Here is a 20,614-nt window from a genome sequence, read left to right on the forward strand (position 1 = left end):
CAAACATGGGATACCTATAAAATGAACTACTGCTGGGAGAAAATTCAGAAAGGCTATGTTGGCTACAAATTTTGAAAACTTTAAGATGAATCTAGAAGAAACAGTCTCTAAGATGTTCACTAGATACACTTCTATCATAAATGAATTGACCTCGATCGGTAAGTCTATCACCACAGAGGATTCAGTGGATAAAATCTTGAGAAGCAAAAGACATCGATACTATGTCTTTGGATGAATTGGTAGGGAACATGAAGACCTATGAGATGGATATGGAAAATTTCAGAAAAGAGGCAACGAGCACAAGAAAGTACTGCACTAAAACCAGTGGAATAATGAAGTCGATTGTCTCGATTCCAAACTTCAAAAAAGTTCTCAGAGGGGAAAACAATACACAGCAATCAAAACAACTCCGAAAGGAAGGGTGTCGAAACCTTGTGCCGGGGGATGCCCAAACGTGAGAAACCGATCAAGAATTGCTCATCGTAGCGAACGGAAATAGGAAAAAGCCGAGAAAGAAAAGGAAAACAAAGTCCATGTCAAACACAAGTATGAGGCAAGAAAGAAGTGCGGGTAGTAGCTCGGGGCTCAAATGATGAGTCAAAGGAAGAAGTTGATCATGCAGCACTCGTAGGAATTGAGGAGCCAAACTCTAAATCGAAGGAGGACTCAACGATGTTGCTCATAATCGAAACATGTTTGGATGTTCTCCAAGAAAAGTCATGTCCTAAATGATCAACCTCCTTGATGAACACTCTGACACATACAAAGAGGTCGATGCCCTCTCTCGTGTGAAAAACGAATCCATGGAGATTGAAGTCAACAAAGCAAAGGCTGAAAAGGAGAACTGGTCCTTAAAGGAACAAGTTACTCAACTAAGTTCTCCCATCCTGGCTCTCAGATCTAAAGTTATAAAGCTAACCATAAAGACTGGATCAGTTGCGATTAGTGACAAACGACTCAAGGTTGAAACTGAATTGGAAAGGAATAGAGAAGTTGATCTAGAGAGAAAAAATCGCAGGAAGAAAGCATCCCAATTGCTCTCTACCTTCACCAATCAAACACACAAACTTAACCGCCTTGTGAACATAAAGCATAAGAAAATATATCTGGAAATCGCAAGGAAAAATACCAACAAATCTGGTATTTCATTGGATAGAAACACTACTAAAAAATTGTCAAAAACCTACAGAAAAAACTGATGGCCCGCATCGGTTTTTTCATTGAAACCGACGGGAAATCGACCCATCACGGTCCGTCGATTTTCATAGCGTCGCTTTTTGAAAACCGACGGACTGCGTTGCTTACGTGGTCCAACGGTTTTTTATCCAATAATAAAAAAAATTAAAAAATCGACGGACTGCGTCGGTTTTTTTAATTTTTTTTTAATTTAAAAAGAAATAATATAAATTTTATAAAAAAACCGATGGAGTGCGTAGGATTTTTGTTTATATTTTTTTTAAAATAAAAAACCGACGCAGTCTGTCGATTTTCTGGAAATTTTGAAATTAATTTCTAGAAAATCGACGGACTGCGCTTTTTACGAAAAATTTCCTGCATGCAATTCTTGCATTTTAACGACCACACTGCACAAACCAATACAAAAACCAGCACCAAAACCTGCTCAAAACCAGCACTAAAATGCTCCAAATCAATTCTAAAAGAGCTACAACACATAAAATCACCCTAAGTAACAATCAAACACATCAAACACTATCTAAACACATCAAATACGATCTAAATAGACCTTCAAAGTTAAAAAATATTTAAGTGTCCAACCAAAAGTACCATTAACTAGTTCTACATAGTTTTAACATAAGTCCATAAAGCATAAAACATAAGTCCCACGACTATATAAATGAATTCTAACCGCTTCCGGTTTCAAATACTTCTTACACCGGCAACGAGCACAAGCACACCTAATTACCCCTTCATTTTGAAAAGGGTGAAGTGACATTGCATGTGTGATAAACTTGTCAACAAATTCATCATGTACACCCACACGATCACTATTATTTATATTATACATCCACATACGATCCATCTACAAAAATATAACCACAAATTATTGAGGTTATAGAAATATATTTTAACTTAAGAATTCTAACTTAAAATATAACTTAAGAAAACACAATTCCAACCAATTCTAACTTTGAATTTCCAATAACAATTCTAACTTTAATAACTTATGGATTCTAACTTTAATATAACTTTTAAAAGCACAATCCCAACCAATTCTACATTTGAATTCTCAATAACAATTCTAACTTTAATAACTTATGGATTCTAACTTTAATTCTAAAAATTGAAAAGAAAATCTAGTCAAATAAAGTCTACATTTTAGTTTAGAGGTTATAGAAATATTATGACTTAACAATTCTAACTTTGAAAAACACAATCACAACCAATTCTAACTTTGAATTATCAATAACGATTCTAACTTTAATAACTTATGGATTCTAACTTTAATATAACTTGGAAAAGCACAATCCAAACCAATTCTAACTAAGCTAACACAAATACATTGACAACGAACATAAAAAATAGCACAATCTCAAGCAAATATATATATATATATATATATATGAAAAGTAAACCGATCAAATAAAGTTTACATTTTTTCACAAATTCAACATCAATAATTTTTAAAAGCACAATCCCAACATATTCTAACTTTGTATTCTAATAACAATTCTAACTTTAATAACTTATGGATTCTAACTTTAATATAACTTTTAAAAGCACAATCCCAACCAATTCTACATTTGAATTCTCAATAACAATTCTAACTTTAATAACTTATGGATTCTAACTTTAATTCTAAAAATTAAAAAGTAAATCTAGTCAAATAAAGTCTACGTTTTAGTTTAGAGGTTATAGAAATATTATGACTTAACAATTCTAACTTTGAAAAGCAAAATCACAACCAATTCTAACTTTGAATTCTCAATAACAATTCTAACTTTAATAACTTATGGATTCTAACTTTAATATAACTTGGAAAAGCACAATCCCAACCAATTCTAACTAAGCTAACGCAAATACATTGACAATGAACAACTTTATTTGACTAGCTTATTTTTCATAAAAAATAGCACAATCTCAAGCAAATTCAACATCAATAATTTAAGAAAGCACAATACCAACCAATTCTAATTTTCAATTCTCAATAACAATTCTAACTTTAATAACTTATGGATTCTAACTTTAATAACATAGCTTCTAACTTCCAAATATAACTTTGAAAAAGCACAATCCCAACCAATTCTAAAAATTGAAAAGTAAATCTAGCCAAATAAAGTCTACATTTTAGTTTGAGGTTATAGAAATATTATAACTTAACGTTCTAACCTTCGAAAAAACACAATCCCAACCAATTCTAACTTTGAATTCTCAATAACAATTCTAAATTTAATAACTTATGGTTAACTTTAATATAACTTTGAAAAGCACAATCCCAACCAATTCTAAAAATTGAAAAGTAAATCTAGTCAAATAAAATCTATACTTTAGTTTTGAGGTTATAGAAATACTATAATTTAACAATTCTAACTTTGAAAAGCACAATCTCAACCAATTCTAATTTTGAATGCTCAATAAAAATTCTACTAACTTATGGATTCTAACAAATAGCACAATCCCAAAAAAAAAAAAAACTAGTCAAACAAGGTATACATTTTTGCACGAATTCAACATCAATAATATTACAAACAATGATAACTAAGCTAACACAAATACATTGACAATGAACATAAAATATAGCACAATCTCAAGCAAAAAAAAAAAAAAAAAAAAAAAAGTAAACTAGTCAAATAAAGTTTACATTTTTTCACAAATTCAACATTAATAACATTACAAATGATGTTTAACAAAGCTAAATAGACTAACATTAGGCCTAAAAATCTACAAATAAAACTAGGATTGAAAGAATTTTAAAAGCCCTAATTTAAAAGAAACTACCTCAAATTACAAGTTAAAAGCGGAACAGGGTAGGTGGGGTTGGGGGGTACAACGCGGTGGCGGCGGGTGGGCGGCGGGTTAGGTTTTTTTTATTTTAGAGAGAAGTGGGTATTTTTTTTGGGTAAGATGTCAAATGATATGCCAAACCCGTTTCTATCATATTGTTAAAAAAAAAAAAAAAACCGACGGAAAAACCGACGTAGTCCGTCAGTTTTTTAAAAATGTTGACCAGCCTTTGACCAAAAAAAAATAATTAAAAACCGACGTAGTCCGTCGGTTTCTTTTAAAAAAATTCGTTTATTAATATTTTAAAAAACAAAATGAATTATTAATTATTTAATATATTTTTAAAAATAAAACCGACTTTGTCCATCGGTTTTTAATTAATAATTATTTTTTTTTTAATAAAACCGACGTGGGACGTCGGTTTTTTGTAAAAAAAAATTGGCGGAAATATAATTTCAAAATTCTGCAGAAAAAACCGACGGACACAGTCGGATTTTTAATTAAAAAAAAATTAAAAAATTAGAAATACACAGTGCGTCGGTTTTCCGTCGTTTTTTCAAAGCGACGCAATCCGTCGATTTTTTGTCCGTCAAATTTTGGCAGGTTTTTAGTAGTGAAAGTAGGTCGTGCAAATCAACAAATTACAAGCAAGTTGTGTTTGGCATAAACTCTTCTACAATGAGGCACACTTCTATTCTTCTAATTCTTATCTATTTAAAATGAGATAGATTCATGGTAAAACTATCAAAAAGTAATGAGAGGATAAACATCTAGTACGTAAGAAAGTTGCAAGTTGTCTATCAATAGAGATGCAACAAACCAAAATAGAGTTAATATCAACACGTTCACAAATTAATAAATGAAGATCAATCTCTAGATGCTTTATATGAGCATGATAAATAGGATTAGTTGACAAATAAAAAGCACCAACATTATCATACAACTAATAGAGGGTCAGATAGTGGAATGTTCAATTCACGAACCAGATGTTGAGGTTATGATAATTCAGCTACAGTATGAGTAGAGGTGGAAAATTGAAGGTTTAGGTTAACATGGGCTGAATCAATAAAATTGTCCAAACTTGCCCAAAGTGCACTTGGACCAAAACGGATTGGGTTAAGATAGAAATTCATGGCCATCGTAATCCCAGCTTGGCCTTGACACAACTTGTGTCCTTTCTTTTTTAAAATACCAATAAACATTCTCAACCAAATATCCAAATAATGTTCAAAAACATTATAAAGAATAAAAGGCGAAAAAGGCTCATGAACTCTATAAACAACTAGTTCGAATTTACCTTCTGATGACTAAACTGACATTTAAAAATTTAAGGAGTTAATCTCCTCTGACTACAAGTTCTTTAATAGGAGAATCATTTGATTCTTTTTTTCACCTTACTTTTCTTTACGAGCTTCAATCCAAGGTCCTTGTGGTTCGAATTAAGAAGACCGGATTGCTGATATTATGCAAACTCATTTAAAGATAAAAAAGACTTTAAGAACTAAAATAAAAAATGGAAAGGTTTCAGTAACGACCTGGTGGATCATTTCTCGATGATTATGATGTTTAAATTAAGGTGTAATGTTAGTTGGACAGTGTTTGTAATGTAAATGTGTATGACATGTGTGTCTACATTGTTATACATTGATTCTATATTGTATGAAGGTGTTGGGGTTTTAGTGGTTATTGGAGGGGTGTGTTAAAAAGTAGTGTATCTTACTTTTTTTGTTTACTGTTTACTTGTTCATTTCTTTTACTGAGTCAAATAATTCAGTTTTTATCTTTTAGGAATGATATTAGATTTCTTGTTATCTAGATGGGAGTCTTAGTAAGTTGCTAGAGTTATTTTAGGAGTTGAATGTTAGTGGCTTAGTAGTATTATATAAGCTCTGCGTATCTATTATAAACCGCGAGTTCCAGGAAAAAGCAATAACATTCTTCTCTATTTTTTTCCATTATACTGCAACATATTTCTGTGCTCGGCGTTCTTTGTTTTATGGTATTAGAGCAAGGTCATTGATCTGATTGTTCTTTCCTTCTTGTTGTCTATCAAGTTGGTTTTATCTTGTTGGAGAAGACTGAAAGTTGCAGAGGAGAAGCTTGTGCAGTATGGAGTCGGCAAATGGGGGAAAACAGTTCAATGCACAATTTGGTGTCGAGAAGCTTGTAGGGACAAACTACAAGTACTGGAGAATGTGTATGGAGGCTTACCTTCAAGGTCAAGACCTCTGGGATCTTGTTGGTGGTGCTGAAGCAGAAATTCCAGCAAATACTCCTGAGAATGTGGAACCACGGAGGAAATGAAAGATAAAATGTGGTAAGACGCTCTTTGCTTTGAGGACTTCAATTGGAAAAGAACTCATCTATCATGTATGTGATGTTAGTTCTCCAAAAGAAGTTTGGGAGATACTTCAGAGATTATTTTCTAAAAGAAATACCACTAGGCTACAACTACTGGAATATGAATTGGCAATGCTAACGCAGGGAGGAATGTATATTTCTGAATATTTCTTACGAGTCAAAAGTATTTGTACTAAAATTTAGAACTAGATCCGGAGGATAAAATCGGTGAAACAGGATTGTGGCGATTTCTTATTCGATGATCGAAGAAGGAGTACAATCCATTCGTTACCTCCATCAGGGTTGGGCAAACCAACCTTTAGTTGAAGACTTTCAAAATTTACTTTCCAACCAAGAGTCATTGGCAAAGCAAATGGCAAAAGCTTCGAATCAGATCCCGTTCTCTTCTTAAAGGATAAAAATAAAAAGAACAATGAAAAGGCTCAAATAGTGAAAAATCTACTTGTGGCAACTTTTAAAATTGAACGTGCTATAGATGTGGTAAAATTGGGCGCATCAAGAAAATTTGTAGAGTGAAGATCTCAAATGCAAATGTTGCAAGTGAAAATGATGGAAACGAGCAACTCAAATGGGAGTAATGCTTCACTATAGAAGTACTTGGATGGAGGAATGATGATGCCGTAACAGTTGAAGCTCTCTACAACCATGAGAGATGCAAAGAAAAATGGGATCATTGATTTTGGTTGCTCTTATCACATAATCGGAAATGATTTGCTACTTTTAGAGTTGCGCCAACATAACAGAGATCAAGTCATTACAACCGATAACTTGATATATCCAGTAGCTAAAGAAGGAGTCTTCAAGATTGACGTTGGAGATACATGGGTTGTCAAGTTGAACGACGTCTATCATGCTCCAGGTTTGAAGAGAAATTTAGTTTCATTTCTCAAAATTACGGATTTCGAAAAATATATTTTGTTTGGTCCAAATGATGTGAAGGTTCTTGATAACTTAAGACATATAGCTATTGATGTTGCTTTTACTGGTGAAAAGAGAGGTTCGTTATTTGTTATGACAGTAAGGGATGCCTATGTGAAGAATACAAGTCAAACAGATAGCACACCAATTTGGCATGCTCGACTTGGACATTTGGGATACCAATTGTTGCGGCAAATTTCTTCAAAGAAATTGGTGGATGGTATACCAGCTTTACAAAATATTCATGAAGATGTAGTTTGCCAAGGCTATCAATTAAGAAAATCACATCGTCGTCCATTTCAAATATTATCAAATCATAGATCCACTTTGTTTGAGCTGGCCTATACGGACTTGATGGGACCAACAAAAGCAGCAAGTTATTGTGGTTTTTGCTATGTCATGGTACTTGTATACATGGCTGAAGTTCTTGAAAGGGAAGAGTGAAGCTTTGTCAAAATTTGTTGAATTTAAACCTGCAATGGAGAAGGATTTTGGGATAAAAATTAAATGCTTGCGTAGCGACAATTGAGGCAAATATGTCAGATGATTTCTTAAAATGCTGTGATGACAATAGTTTTTGATGATAAATGACATCTCCAAATACTCCACAATAGAATGCTGTTTCCGAAAGAAAAATAGCTCATTATGTTTCGACGAGCCTCTGCTGGTTGCACGATAAAAATCTCACTCGAGAGCTTTAGGAAGAAGTTATTCAATGCGCAAGACATGTAAGAAGTCGTTTGCCTCCATGGACAGTTAAAGAAAAATTTCCTTTTGAGATTCTATATGATGAAAAGATGTAAATTATTTTCGGGTATTTGGTTCAACGTGTTATGTTCATATTTCAAAATCTAACCGAATTAAACTTGGTCCAGAAGCAAAAAGGTATGTCTTTGTTTGCTATGATTCATATAGGAAAGGATGGAGGTGTATGGATCCTGAAACCAAGAAAGTTTTCATTTCCAGAGATGTTGTCTTTGATGAAAGATCATCTTACCATTCTACCTAGAAAACTAACAATCAAGAAACCATTCTTGATGGTGATCAAGAACATTTGGAATTGATTCTAGAGTGAAACTCGCACTCTACAAACAGCGATGACAACTCAATTCCAAATACCTCAAATTCAGATGATGTTGCACAACAAATTGAAAGGAGATCAACAAGAGAGAAAAGGCAACCAAGTTACTTCAAAGATTATGAGGTACAATTTAACAACTGTAATTACTTCATGCTTCATTACAGGACTATTGGATGAACCAGTAAGCTTTGAAGGAGCCAAAGGTCATCCAAAGTGGGAAGCAGATATACAAGAAAAAATTGACTCATTGAATGAAATTCAGACGTAGGAGTTGGTGTCAAAGCTAGAGAATTGCGAGCTTATCACTTGCAAAGGGGTTTATCGTTTTGTCACGACCCAATTTCACTAAGTCGCGTGGGCACATACCATTTCCCACCTCGGTAGGCGAACTCTTTCCCAAATCATCAATTTAACCATAATAAAGTAAATAGAGCAGAATAAGCAGAAGCCTGAATCATAATTAATCATAAGTGCGGAATATAAGTACAATCCCAAAGGAACTGGTCTGACTCGTACAAGATCAACTCGTACAAGATCAACTAAGTAATGCCTAGAAAATACAAGTCTCAAATGCTAAACACATCTGTCTGAATGGAAGAAAATAAAGACAGGGATAGAGGAGTCTCCGGGCAGCGACTCGTCAGATGCTCACCCTAGATACTCGCAAGCCAGGCCTCGAAAATCAGTCTCAGGAAGTAGAAGCTGAACATGTCTCAAACTCTACACCCCGAAAGAAGTGTAGCAAGGTAGCATCAGTACAAACAACACGTACTGAGTAGGCATCATAGGCCGACAACAGTTAGTTAACATATATAAAAAAAGAGAATGAAGAATAGACATGCTCACAATCAGGTATACACACCACATAGTCCAAGAATAACAAATCAACTACATAAGGATCAATAACCGGATCATAGCCTATGGTGCAGCACTTAAACACAAGTCTTGCCAAGTTTCCCACGATTCCTCAGAATAGCCATAAACACTAGTACAACCAATAATGTTACTCCGTAACCTCAAGTCTCAACCTAGGAGAAAGTCTCTACTCCTCGAATCCATCAAGTCCCAAATACATCTTAATCAGGAACACGACGATCTCAAATTAGTAACCAATCAGGAAGTCAATGTTCACAAGCACCGTACAATACGATAAATAACCACTATCAGAAATCAGATGTATGAGTGAATGAAATATGAATGCAATGCAATGATACACACATGCTCCTGGCGAATGATATCTACGCCTCGACAGTTATGACCCATGGGGGACCAGCGAAGTCCATGTACCAGCTACGACTCACAGCCAGATCCAAGTTAGTGTTGCGGAATGTGCAACCTGATCCCATTCAGTGTTGCGGTATGTGCAAACCGATCTAATATATGTATGTATGTATGTATGTATGTATTGTGGCACGTAAGCCGATCCAAATATATGAGTATGAATGCATGTATGATATCAATGCCAACTAGAGTATATTAATAACAACCGTGCCATACATGGACACATATCCCAATATCAAGATCAATATCAATATCAATTTTTTCTCAGCACAAGATAATAACCAATAACTAAGAGATACGGTTCACAACCATGAATAAGTCACTAAGTATACATATCAGAGTATCATGAAAGATGAGGATGAGGGCAATGCATAATGTCAACGAATGATGCCAACATATCAAATCAATCGTGCCACACATAGACTAATATCACAATAACAATCTCAATATCATAGCTTCCCTTTCCTTCCTAACAAGATCAACACATGATAAAATACGATCGCCAAATCATAAGGTAAATTCCTAAGCAATAAGTTTGGAATCACTCACGGGGCTACCAACCAATAAGTCACAACAAGGCAACAACTCAATAGAACACAACAATGCGACAAGCCATAGTCAACAACAATACCAACCTAAGTGTTCCATCCCGACCATACCCTAAGGCGTACATGCATTGTCCAACAATTACTAACTCTACTTATGCTTTATTAACCGAAGTCTAAACATAAGGTAAGAAATAACCTACCTGGATTGCCGAACATGGGCCACGAACCGTCAAACCTTAGCCTTGCCCTTTCTTTGGGCCTCCAAATACTCAAAGTCTAACCATATTCAAATTCTACATTAGAAATCAAGAAGAACAATACCCATATTTCTATACTTCTAATTTAGGTCAAATTCTAACTCATGGAATGAGGGAAATAGACCCACAAGGCTAGAAGGAGAAATTCGAAGGTGGAATAGGCAATTCATGCTCTTGATAGTCGTAAACCCACTATTTAGTTGCTAGATTAACTCAAGATTAGGCCAAATTCAGAATTAAAGCGAAACCCCCAATTTTGCGTATGAACCCTAACTTTTCAATCCTTAAGCTAATCACTAATAATGGAAGGTTTAAGCTTATCAACAATGAATTCATCAAATTCTATTGTTACATTAGTCAATTTCATCATCAATTTCCATTTAGAAAGTCTAGAACTCATTTCAAGAAATTATCACAAAAACCCATGTTCCCTCTTTGATTCAAATGGATTTCTAGCGTGGATTCAAACTTAAGGAATGTAAACGAAAGATTTCAAGCTTAGGGAACTTACCCTCACGAAAATTCTGCCCAAAGCCTCTTCAATTCGCCTCAAAGTTTCTTAGGAGAAATAATATTTGGAATGGGGAATGAAAGGGCTTCAACTTAGCATTAAATAAGAATTTGGTCCCTTCATCCGCTGAAGCGATACTCTGTCTGCTAAAGCGGGCCCGCTACGGCGATACCCCTCTCGCTATTACGCATCCGCCACAGCGGATAACTGTCTGCTGTGGCGACCTTTCTCAAAATCCTCAGCCACGCTATAGCGGACCTGGCCCTCGCTGTGGCGGGTCTGCTACGGCATACACCAGATACCAGAAAACTCTTATTTTTCACAAACCCAATCCCGAAATCCGACAATCACCCGACACCCCTTAGACACAAACCAGGCATGCATTCACACATAAAAACACGCTACAGACTCACTCGCGGTCTCAGAATTCCCAACAGAGATCTCTTTGACCGGGTCAACACCCAATGGATAAATACTAACTTTCCAATCAATGACCTAAAATGCTCCCAAGAACCTCGAGGACCGACCTGAACATCCTACCAAGTCACAATCAACCATCCGGACCTCCCAGAATTGACGATTTCCGAAAAAGGTCTGTTCACTCAAATGTCAATTATTGGTCAAACATTTTTCGCTTAAAGGCTTAAATTTCGAAAAGTCACTAAAACTTGCCCGATGACCTCGGGAAAGGGTCAACAATGGTAAAAGGGTCAAAAGTACTATAACGACCAAACAGGTCGTTACATCAGATACTAGTTAAATAATTATTTGTCCTCGAATGAAGGAAGAGAGTACGAAGGCTGACAGTGACCAAGGAATATTTATCATAGCAACACGGAAGCCTCCACGGCACGAAGTACGCTACAATCATTGCCCTCTCACCTGACCAGTCAAGCTTCCTTTACCTTAGCTAAAAGACCCAATTTTCATATTTTCATACTCGAAATGCTCTCACAACTGATCCCTGAATAAAAGAACTGCTTTGTTGGAATTCTCTGATTCGCTATAACCACACCGTTGATCTCGATCAATAGGTCCCACAACCATCCCTCAAAACAACACGAACCATTTGATATAGACCCAATCATAGCCCACTTTGAACCAGTAAAATACTCTGATTCCACTAACCTTTCTTTCACGCTTTCTTAGGCCGTTCTTGTCACTACGATTTCTTAAAAACACTAGCCTGAAACCTTGACTTACTCTCGCCAGAAAGGAATTCTTGTTTATCGGAGCAACTTTAAGCAGTTCCACCAACTGATCTTACTCGTAGCTGACTTTGCTAGTTCCAAGTCTTCTTAAACCTTCGAATCACAATACTGGAGTCATACCACTGAGTGCCTCGCCGAGCCAAGCATGTAGGAAACCATCTAAACACTCTAAAGAGCTCTCACAACCATGGTACCTCCTCATATCATTACCAAGCACCGACGTAAACCATTATGTCTGTCCGAGTAGCTGCTCTCGATAAAATATCACCAAGTCCACTCGCAAACCCTGAATAAGCTCGGTAAACCTGCCATACCTCAAATCTGAACTGAAACTCATCGAATCCGTGAAGGTGATTTACTCGAAACCCATAAGTCCTTCCGGAGATATGAACATAGTCCATCAAGTTCTAATCAACTAATACCGACCCGGATTGAATGCACAACCTCTAAATACCATCAATAGCCACTCGAACTGACTCCAAATTTCCACAACCAATCACAGTCCTACCACACATCTGTGGTGGCTAATTCTAGTCTTTTCCTCACACATAATAAATCCTGTCTGTCACTCTCGACTCCAAAAGCTGAATTATATCCAAGCTGTCAACTTAGTACCGAAGAACTATACCTTATGATTGCAACCTTCACGTTTCTCAACCTTTACCCGATACACAAATCTCATACAACCCTGAACTTTTCGGCGCGAAACCTGTAGCCTCATATAATACCCCTTTAACCATCTAATATCCCATTGTAACACCTCAATAAGCCCATAACAATTCTAAAAGTATCAAATCTTACAACTACCGCTCTAAACCTCACGCAACTACTCCCAAGTCCTTAATATCCTATCCAAGAGTGCTTACCCAAGCTATCCAGTCAATATTATTTGCAATATAATGCACTACCACGAATACGGTCTCATCTCGAGAATATAACTCTAGCCCTCACATAATAGAGATTTTGACAATTCCTTTCTCTTAAAACCACACTAACTCCTCCACTGTAGAGTGTTACGAAACTATCCAACTGTGTACCACACAAGCCACTTCCTATAAACCTTAACGTGTAGATTACCTGAAATTATCTTCTCACTAGTCGCCGATCATGAAACCTCACGGAATTTCATCATAACACTTAGTCTATTTCGGTAGACTCCCTTCTTTAAGCTTACTCAACAATCATACCTCATTTGAATTATGCAAGACAACAACACGCTAATCTATATAGACCTAAGTAATCCCAAAATGTACCTTATTCTTACCAATTCTCGATCAACTAGACCTTTTCTTGACTTTCAATTCCTCAATTTATATCGCCATCATCCTTACCGCCACCGTCTGACCATTTCTCGAATCCACTCACTATAATACCGCATAATCATAAGTCTTGTAAACTAGCCGAGTTAATTCTGGAGATAGTAGTGTACCACACACTAGAGTTCCCTTAACTCACTCAACTCTAAAACTGAATACTCTCTATATCCAACGTATCACATACACAGTTCTACTAATGTCCCCACGTACCTCCACCAAGGTGCATTTGCTCACCCCCCTTAACTCAAATTCCAAAATGCTCTCTACAACTCGAATTAATTTGAACCTCATTATTGATTTACCACTTCGAACGTCCCAATTATCGAACCAGAACACCTCTAACCATTCACGCGATTATCCCTTTCATTCGATCAACTCAACCGAGTATACACCACTAGTAGCAGGAACCAGTCGAAACTTACACAACAGGTACAAGGCTCTCAACCCTAATCTAATATCAGATGCAAGACCCAATAGCTCCTTGAGTACTAAAACTTCACATTCATCCAACACTAGAGTCATTCTTACTAGTCAACCCCTGGCCCACGACATAACCAAACATACCAACTCAACACTGAACCCTTATGTTTATCCTACCATACATGATCGTAACATAACTCTCAATCCAACTAGCCCTTGATTCTACGATATCCCTATCATCCCTCTAAACACGAAGAGCCGGTGAACATACCCCTTATTGATAGACTGGAACCAGAACTACCCAACATCTTAAGTTCCCACTCGTCACAAGTAGTCCTGCTTTTCGATCTAGAACTGATATCCAGTTTCCTGAAAAGACCCACAAGCCACTAGCATAAAATCATGTCGAAGCCTATCTTAACCTTTCATGGCCGAATATGAAATCCACTCTCGTACTAAATGCAACCTTATTCTAACAAGCATGTCAGATACCAATTTTTTCCTTCCTAGTGGAGATTATTCTATCCAAATCCTCTTTCTAATGCTTCCGTCCCATTAACACGAAAAGTACTCATACTAATTACCCTAAGAAATCTTATTTCGCTACACTTTTTTCCCAAAAGTTATCCTTTAAGTTCTTATTCTCAACTCCTCTTCTTTATTAGACGTGGTCACTATATTCTTGCTAAATTCGCTGACCCTTACCAAACTTACACTCATCTCCTCATATCGACATCTAATACTCTGTCACTGATGAATCGTTGACCTGCCATAGGTACACCTGTGCCACACACACCATCATAATGTCGTGACGAAGTTGAAACCTTTCCCAAAACCAATCATATCATCTAACGAATCACTCTTGTTAAGCCATGTATGCACTTTTGCTTCTTCCGAGCAACCCAACACTGAATACACAGAGATCATTTAACCCCCGGTACCATCTTTCTCATTTTTCAAGAAACCCTCATAACGAACGAGTCTAATCACGATTTCCACACACCTAAAACCTCAAACTCCAGCTAGAAACTGAACTTGGTCACGCATCCGAATCAGGATGACTCATCTCGTACCATACCATAACACATCATAACAAAACCAATCGCATAAGGATTTTAAGGAAAAATTCCAACCTTCTGTGGGCGATTAAGATAAGGATATTAAGATACCAATTGGAATTAACTAGATACCAATTTGGAGGAAGTAGCACGAAGGAATGAACCTATACTCTAAGTTCTCCGAATAATCCACCAGCCAAGTTATTTCAGCTGCACATGTAGCCATGCCTCTAAACTCAGCTTTTGTTGAGCTTCTTGACACTGTTTATTGCTTCTTTGACTTCCAAGACACTAATGCTCCTCCAAACTTGACTAGATACCATGTGACTAACCTCCTGGTTTCAAAACAAGCACCCCAGTCTGAGTCACAATAAGCTGAAAGTTGAGTGATGTCTTCTGCAGGCATGAACAGCCCTAACTATGGTGATTCCTTGACATATCTAACTACTCTGAGTGCTTCTTCCATATGTAAAGCTTTTGGGAAATTCATATGGACTTAGAACTTCAACTGAGAATGACAGGTCTAGTCACAGTGAGGTATAGTAACCTCCCTACTAACCTTTGATATCTACTAGGATCCTAAATAACTTGATCATCCATGTTGTTGTTATTCGGAATGCACTGATCATATTGAGCTGAAATTAGATTTTGATTCAACTCAAGTGGTTTGCCAATAATATTAGCTCATCCTAGAACTAATTCAGCTATTAACTCTAGAGCATACTTCCTCTGAAATAATATAATCACTTTGCTTGATCTTGCACATTTAATTCTTAGAAAGAACTTGATTCACCCAAGTATTTCATTTTGAACCTCTTCTGTAAATCCCTTCTAGTGTCACATAGTAGTTGAGGATTGTTACCAGTTATCAGTAACTCATCAACATAGACTAGTAGTGCTGCAATGTCAGTACTGTTCCTCTTTTTGAATAGAGAATAGGCATAGTGACTTTGTTGGAGCCCCACATTCACCAAGGATTCAGTTAACTTCAGATTCCACTATCTAGGGGTCTGCTTAAGACCATACAGTGACTTGTGAAGTTTGCAGCTATTATGAATCTCCCCCTTTCTAGCAAACCCTTCAAGAATCTGCATGTAAACTTTTTCCAGTAAATCTCCATTTAAAAATGCATTATGAACATCTATTTGATAAATGAACCAGTGTTTTACAGCAACAAAACCCACAACTGATCTAATAGTAACCATTTTGGCTGTTGGACTGAATGTCTCTCCATAATAAAGTCCCTCTTTTTGGTTATATCCTTTTGTAACTAGCCTGACTTTGAACCTCTCCACCTAACCAGTAGATTTATACTTGATTTCATAAATCTATTTGCACTCAATGGGTCTCTTTCTTAGGGTCAAATCAACTAAACTCCAAGTGTTGTTATCCTCTGTTGGCAAAATCCATGTATGTAGTTTTGATGATTGACAAACTAGAGACTTGGAACAAGTAATTCAGCATAAAAGACATTAAGATAGCTGGCTGAAGCGGAAAAGAGATCCCAGACAATGTGAAAGGTCTGATGAAAGCATGCAGCACACAGAGAACATGATGACTAGAACACGTCCAAATACATGTTCCTTCGTGAAGACACAGACGCATATGACTCAGTCCCAGTAGCAGTTCAATGAAAGAATAGAACAAGGCACAAAATTGTTCTATACAAAGAAGTCATCAAGTACAGTGGATGAATAACCAGAAGTTGTGAGATAATGAAGAGGGGAAGAGGTGAAGTAACTCAGAAGAAAATGTTCAAAAGGAAGAAATTGTTCAGCTAAAGAGTTTGCAGACAAAGTGATACTCTCAAATTACACCTTTTATTAGCGTAAAGCGGACGATGTCAAATATAGTAACCCAACAAGGTCGGGGTCGAATCCCACAGGGAGTATGGTATGAAAAGTTTACTAAACGAGTATTATACAAATCTTGCGGTCCTGGTGTATTCCAGAAAAAGGGTTTTATAAGAGTTTTGGTTTGTGGACTAATTTAGAGTGACTAGTAATTTAGAGGTGTAAATATATGGGTAAAAAGAACCAAGGTTGTATCCCCGTCAGATAAAGTGTATGATCATAGGTCTTGATCTTGATATACTTCTAATGGATCGTTGTATGAATGCATTTAACCTCTATGTGAATCTAGACTATTTCCCAATAAGAAAAGATTATTTCTTTCTATGCCTTTCCCAAAGGTAAGAAAGTATGCATGAAGAACGGTTAATTATGCCAAGTAAATTCCTCTTATTCCTAAGTGAATTTATTAAACAAGGTTTAAAGCCTTGATTTCTTGTTATTTGTTCTTACCAAACCCTAGTTATTTTCCCGAATAAACCAAAGTTTATGGCGTTAGCTAATGTTTGCAACCACTAACTATATGATTAAAACGAAGAACAAATAAACCCTAACAATCCATTATGCGTCTATCAATCACAATCCCCAATCACAAAATACCCATCCTTGGGTTCACAACCTTAGCAATTGATTTAGCTACTCATAGAGAAAGAAGTACAATAAGAATTTATGGAAATCATAAGGCTTACAACTGAATTGAATTGAAGAAATTAATAATCTTGTCCAAAAGCCTAGCACAAAACCAAGAGTAACCAAAATTGTGGAATTGAGTCTCCAAACTAAAAACTGATATTAAAGTGATGCTGTTTCAAAAACCTTATTGGCTATTTATAAGGCACAAATCCACTCTTCTCAGGACTGCAAAATTCAATACTTCGTTGGAAAGAGTACAGGATATACTTCAAAGTACATCCCGTATATTAATGTACGACGCGTACCTTCAGCCCGTACTTCATCTTCCAACCGGCTTCTCTCTGTTAACATCTGTTGATGTACGTGAATGAGGTACGGGACGTACATTAAGGTATGGCCAATACTTTGCATCTCATACTTCACCTTCATCAACTCGAGCCTTTCTGTTACTTTCCAACAAGGTACGGGGAGTAGGTATGGGACGTACATTGATGTACGGCCCGTACTTCTTCAATTTTTCCTCAGTTTTCTGAAAAACATCATCTTTCCTGCCTTACAATTCCAAATACCTGAAACACTACACAAACACATCAAAATGACCAAAACTTTCTTAAAAATAAGTAAAACTTATAGTCAACAAGCATCAATACCCCCAAGCAAGTCATACGACACAACGACTCAACTAACACTTAGATATCACAGAGTAATAGTGTCTACAATGGTTTTGACTCCGAGCTACATGCATGCATGTTTTACTACTAACAACCGTCTCACTTTCATTATCCAAATGCGACGTACAACTACTAGAATGCGATGGCTCACGATGAAGCTTCAATTTATGACATTACATTATCAAATATATCATGATGCACACAAACGTAGCATAAAGGGGGTCACTTTTTTTTTTTCAATCTTTATGCCCTCACATACATCAAAGAATGCCCCATACACACATATGTACAACAAATTAGGATGAAGACGAAAGAGAAGAGAACACACTCACACTCACAAAGAAATTCATATGCTACACATGCAAATACCATAAGCTTGCCCTTATTTTCTATGCTTTTCATCTTTAGACGTTTCGGTTGCGATCACACTATGACTTGTGAGGCTTGTAATGTAGGCTTAGGGACGAGTAGGATACTATTTGGATATTAGTGACTCACCCTCCTTGAACACTACACGTTTCTTCACCTTTGTTCACCTCTTCTTTTCTCCCTTTTATTCTTTCCAAATTTTCGGCCTCGATGTGGTTTATTCCTACTAAGACTTTAACCTTATTTTTGTGTTACAGATTTTTTGATTTTCTCCTTTTTTTCATACCTATTTACAATAACCACATCGAATCATGACCAGATAACCACCCCTAATTTAGGCTTTTAGCCTTTTCTTCACACTTCTGTCACCCCCAACTTAGGCGTTTCACCTCTTCTCTCTAATAGTGTCAACGAGGGAACGGGTACAAAGATGGAATTCATTTAAAATAGGTACGGGTTTGGTAACGGCTAGTCAAGAAAAAAGGTCAAAGGCTCAAAAGGGGAAACTAGGGATTATTTACATCACAGGATAAGGTTTATAAGGTAAAGTGACTATTCATACAAAGAAAGCCTATGATCATTTCACAACCAAACTATCTGATAGATTCAAAGACGACTAACCAGGCAAGTTCTAGATTATACATGCATAGTATGATGCAACGAACGACTCTCGGACACACTGGCATAAGGACTGTTATTTATTACCACGTGCGACCTCTTAAGCAATCGTTTATCACACACAATACCCCAATAATCATAATGTCATACAAAGACTCAATCATATCAATCAGTAGCTGTTTGTAAGTATGCATCTTAAATTTTTATCGAGGGGTCCAATTTTTTCACAAACCCACAAGCATGCCATAAGTTAAAGAACACTACCACATAAGCCAAACTACTGTATTCTATCTAAGCAACATCCTAAACATGCCAGTTTCAACAAAATAAAATCCCTCCGGAAAAGAACTCTGGCAAAGAAAAGCCGAGGGGGTCCTAAACATATATATACAATTCACACTGTCCAGATAATCCACCCCCAACAAAAAATTTCAGCAGTGTCCCCACTGCATCACATTAATTCGAAATGGAGGATTAGGAATACCTGCCAGCATTAAGCGCTAGGGTTAGTCGGAGGTGTTGTCGCCCCAGATGTCTGAACTGGGACCAACTCTGACTTATATCCCATGGTACCACTAGAGGATACACCGACAATACGGCACTGGAGGGCGACTATTAAACATAGATCTCTCAATAGCGATCTGAATATGCTTCTCCTCCTCCTCCGATGTCCAGAACAGAATCTCTGACTCTATCACCCGAGGAACCTCGTCTCCCGCTACCTGTTTCCCTCTATCAACTCGGGGTACGGTATCCTCCTCAGGCATCAAATTCACCACCTGTATCAATGATGAGAGGTCCACCTTTCTCGGTTGAAGGGGCTCCACAACACTTTGCTCACGAGTTTATAATGACAGCATATCGGCCTTTAGTCGGTCTAGCTCAGCTCTCATACCCAGCAAATCACCACCTAGACCCGCACGTTCCAATGCAACTAACCGTGCCTCAAACCTATCAAGTCTAGCCTGATATAGCTCCTGGGCCCTGTCTGATGCGGCCATCACTGGTGCTAAAGCAATTTCTATCTTCCTTTTTACATATCTCTCTATCTTCCCAGCTAAAATCTTTGACTGCTCATCAGCCTGCTCAGCTTGAACCACCACTCGTCTAAAATTTTCCTTGTTGAAATGCAAATGGGTCATGAGCTGACTGCTGAGTGGATGGAAGAATTGTGTGGGCTCTTCAATCGTCCAGACGGATGCAAGGGTGCAGTGCTAGCTGAAGGAACCCCAGAAGTAGGTGTGGCGGTGTTCGGAGGCTGAGCCGCAGCAGTGGGAGGTGCCTCAGTGGCGGGCGCCTCAGTGGTATCAGCTCCGGTGGCCCCAAAATCTGCTGGAATTTCATCTCAACTTTGTTCCTCGAGCACGGTACAAGCTCCTCAATCAACAAATTAACTTTAAAGTACATCCCGTACATTGAATCAACAAAGTATTGCAAAATTCAATACTTAGTCGGAAAGAGTACGGGTCGTTATATAAAACAGGTATGCCAACATGTTCCTGCCAAGATCTCAGAAGCAGTTCAACGGCAGATGAAGAATGAAAGAGA

This window comes from Lycium ferocissimum, chromosome 8, assembly GCF_029784015.1.
Source record: "Lycium ferocissimum isolate CSIRO_LF1 chromosome 8, AGI_CSIRO_Lferr_CH_V1, whole genome shotgun sequence".
NCBI classification, from domain to species: domain Eukaryota; kingdom Viridiplantae; phylum Streptophyta; class Magnoliopsida; order Solanales; family Solanaceae; genus Lycium; species Lycium ferocissimum.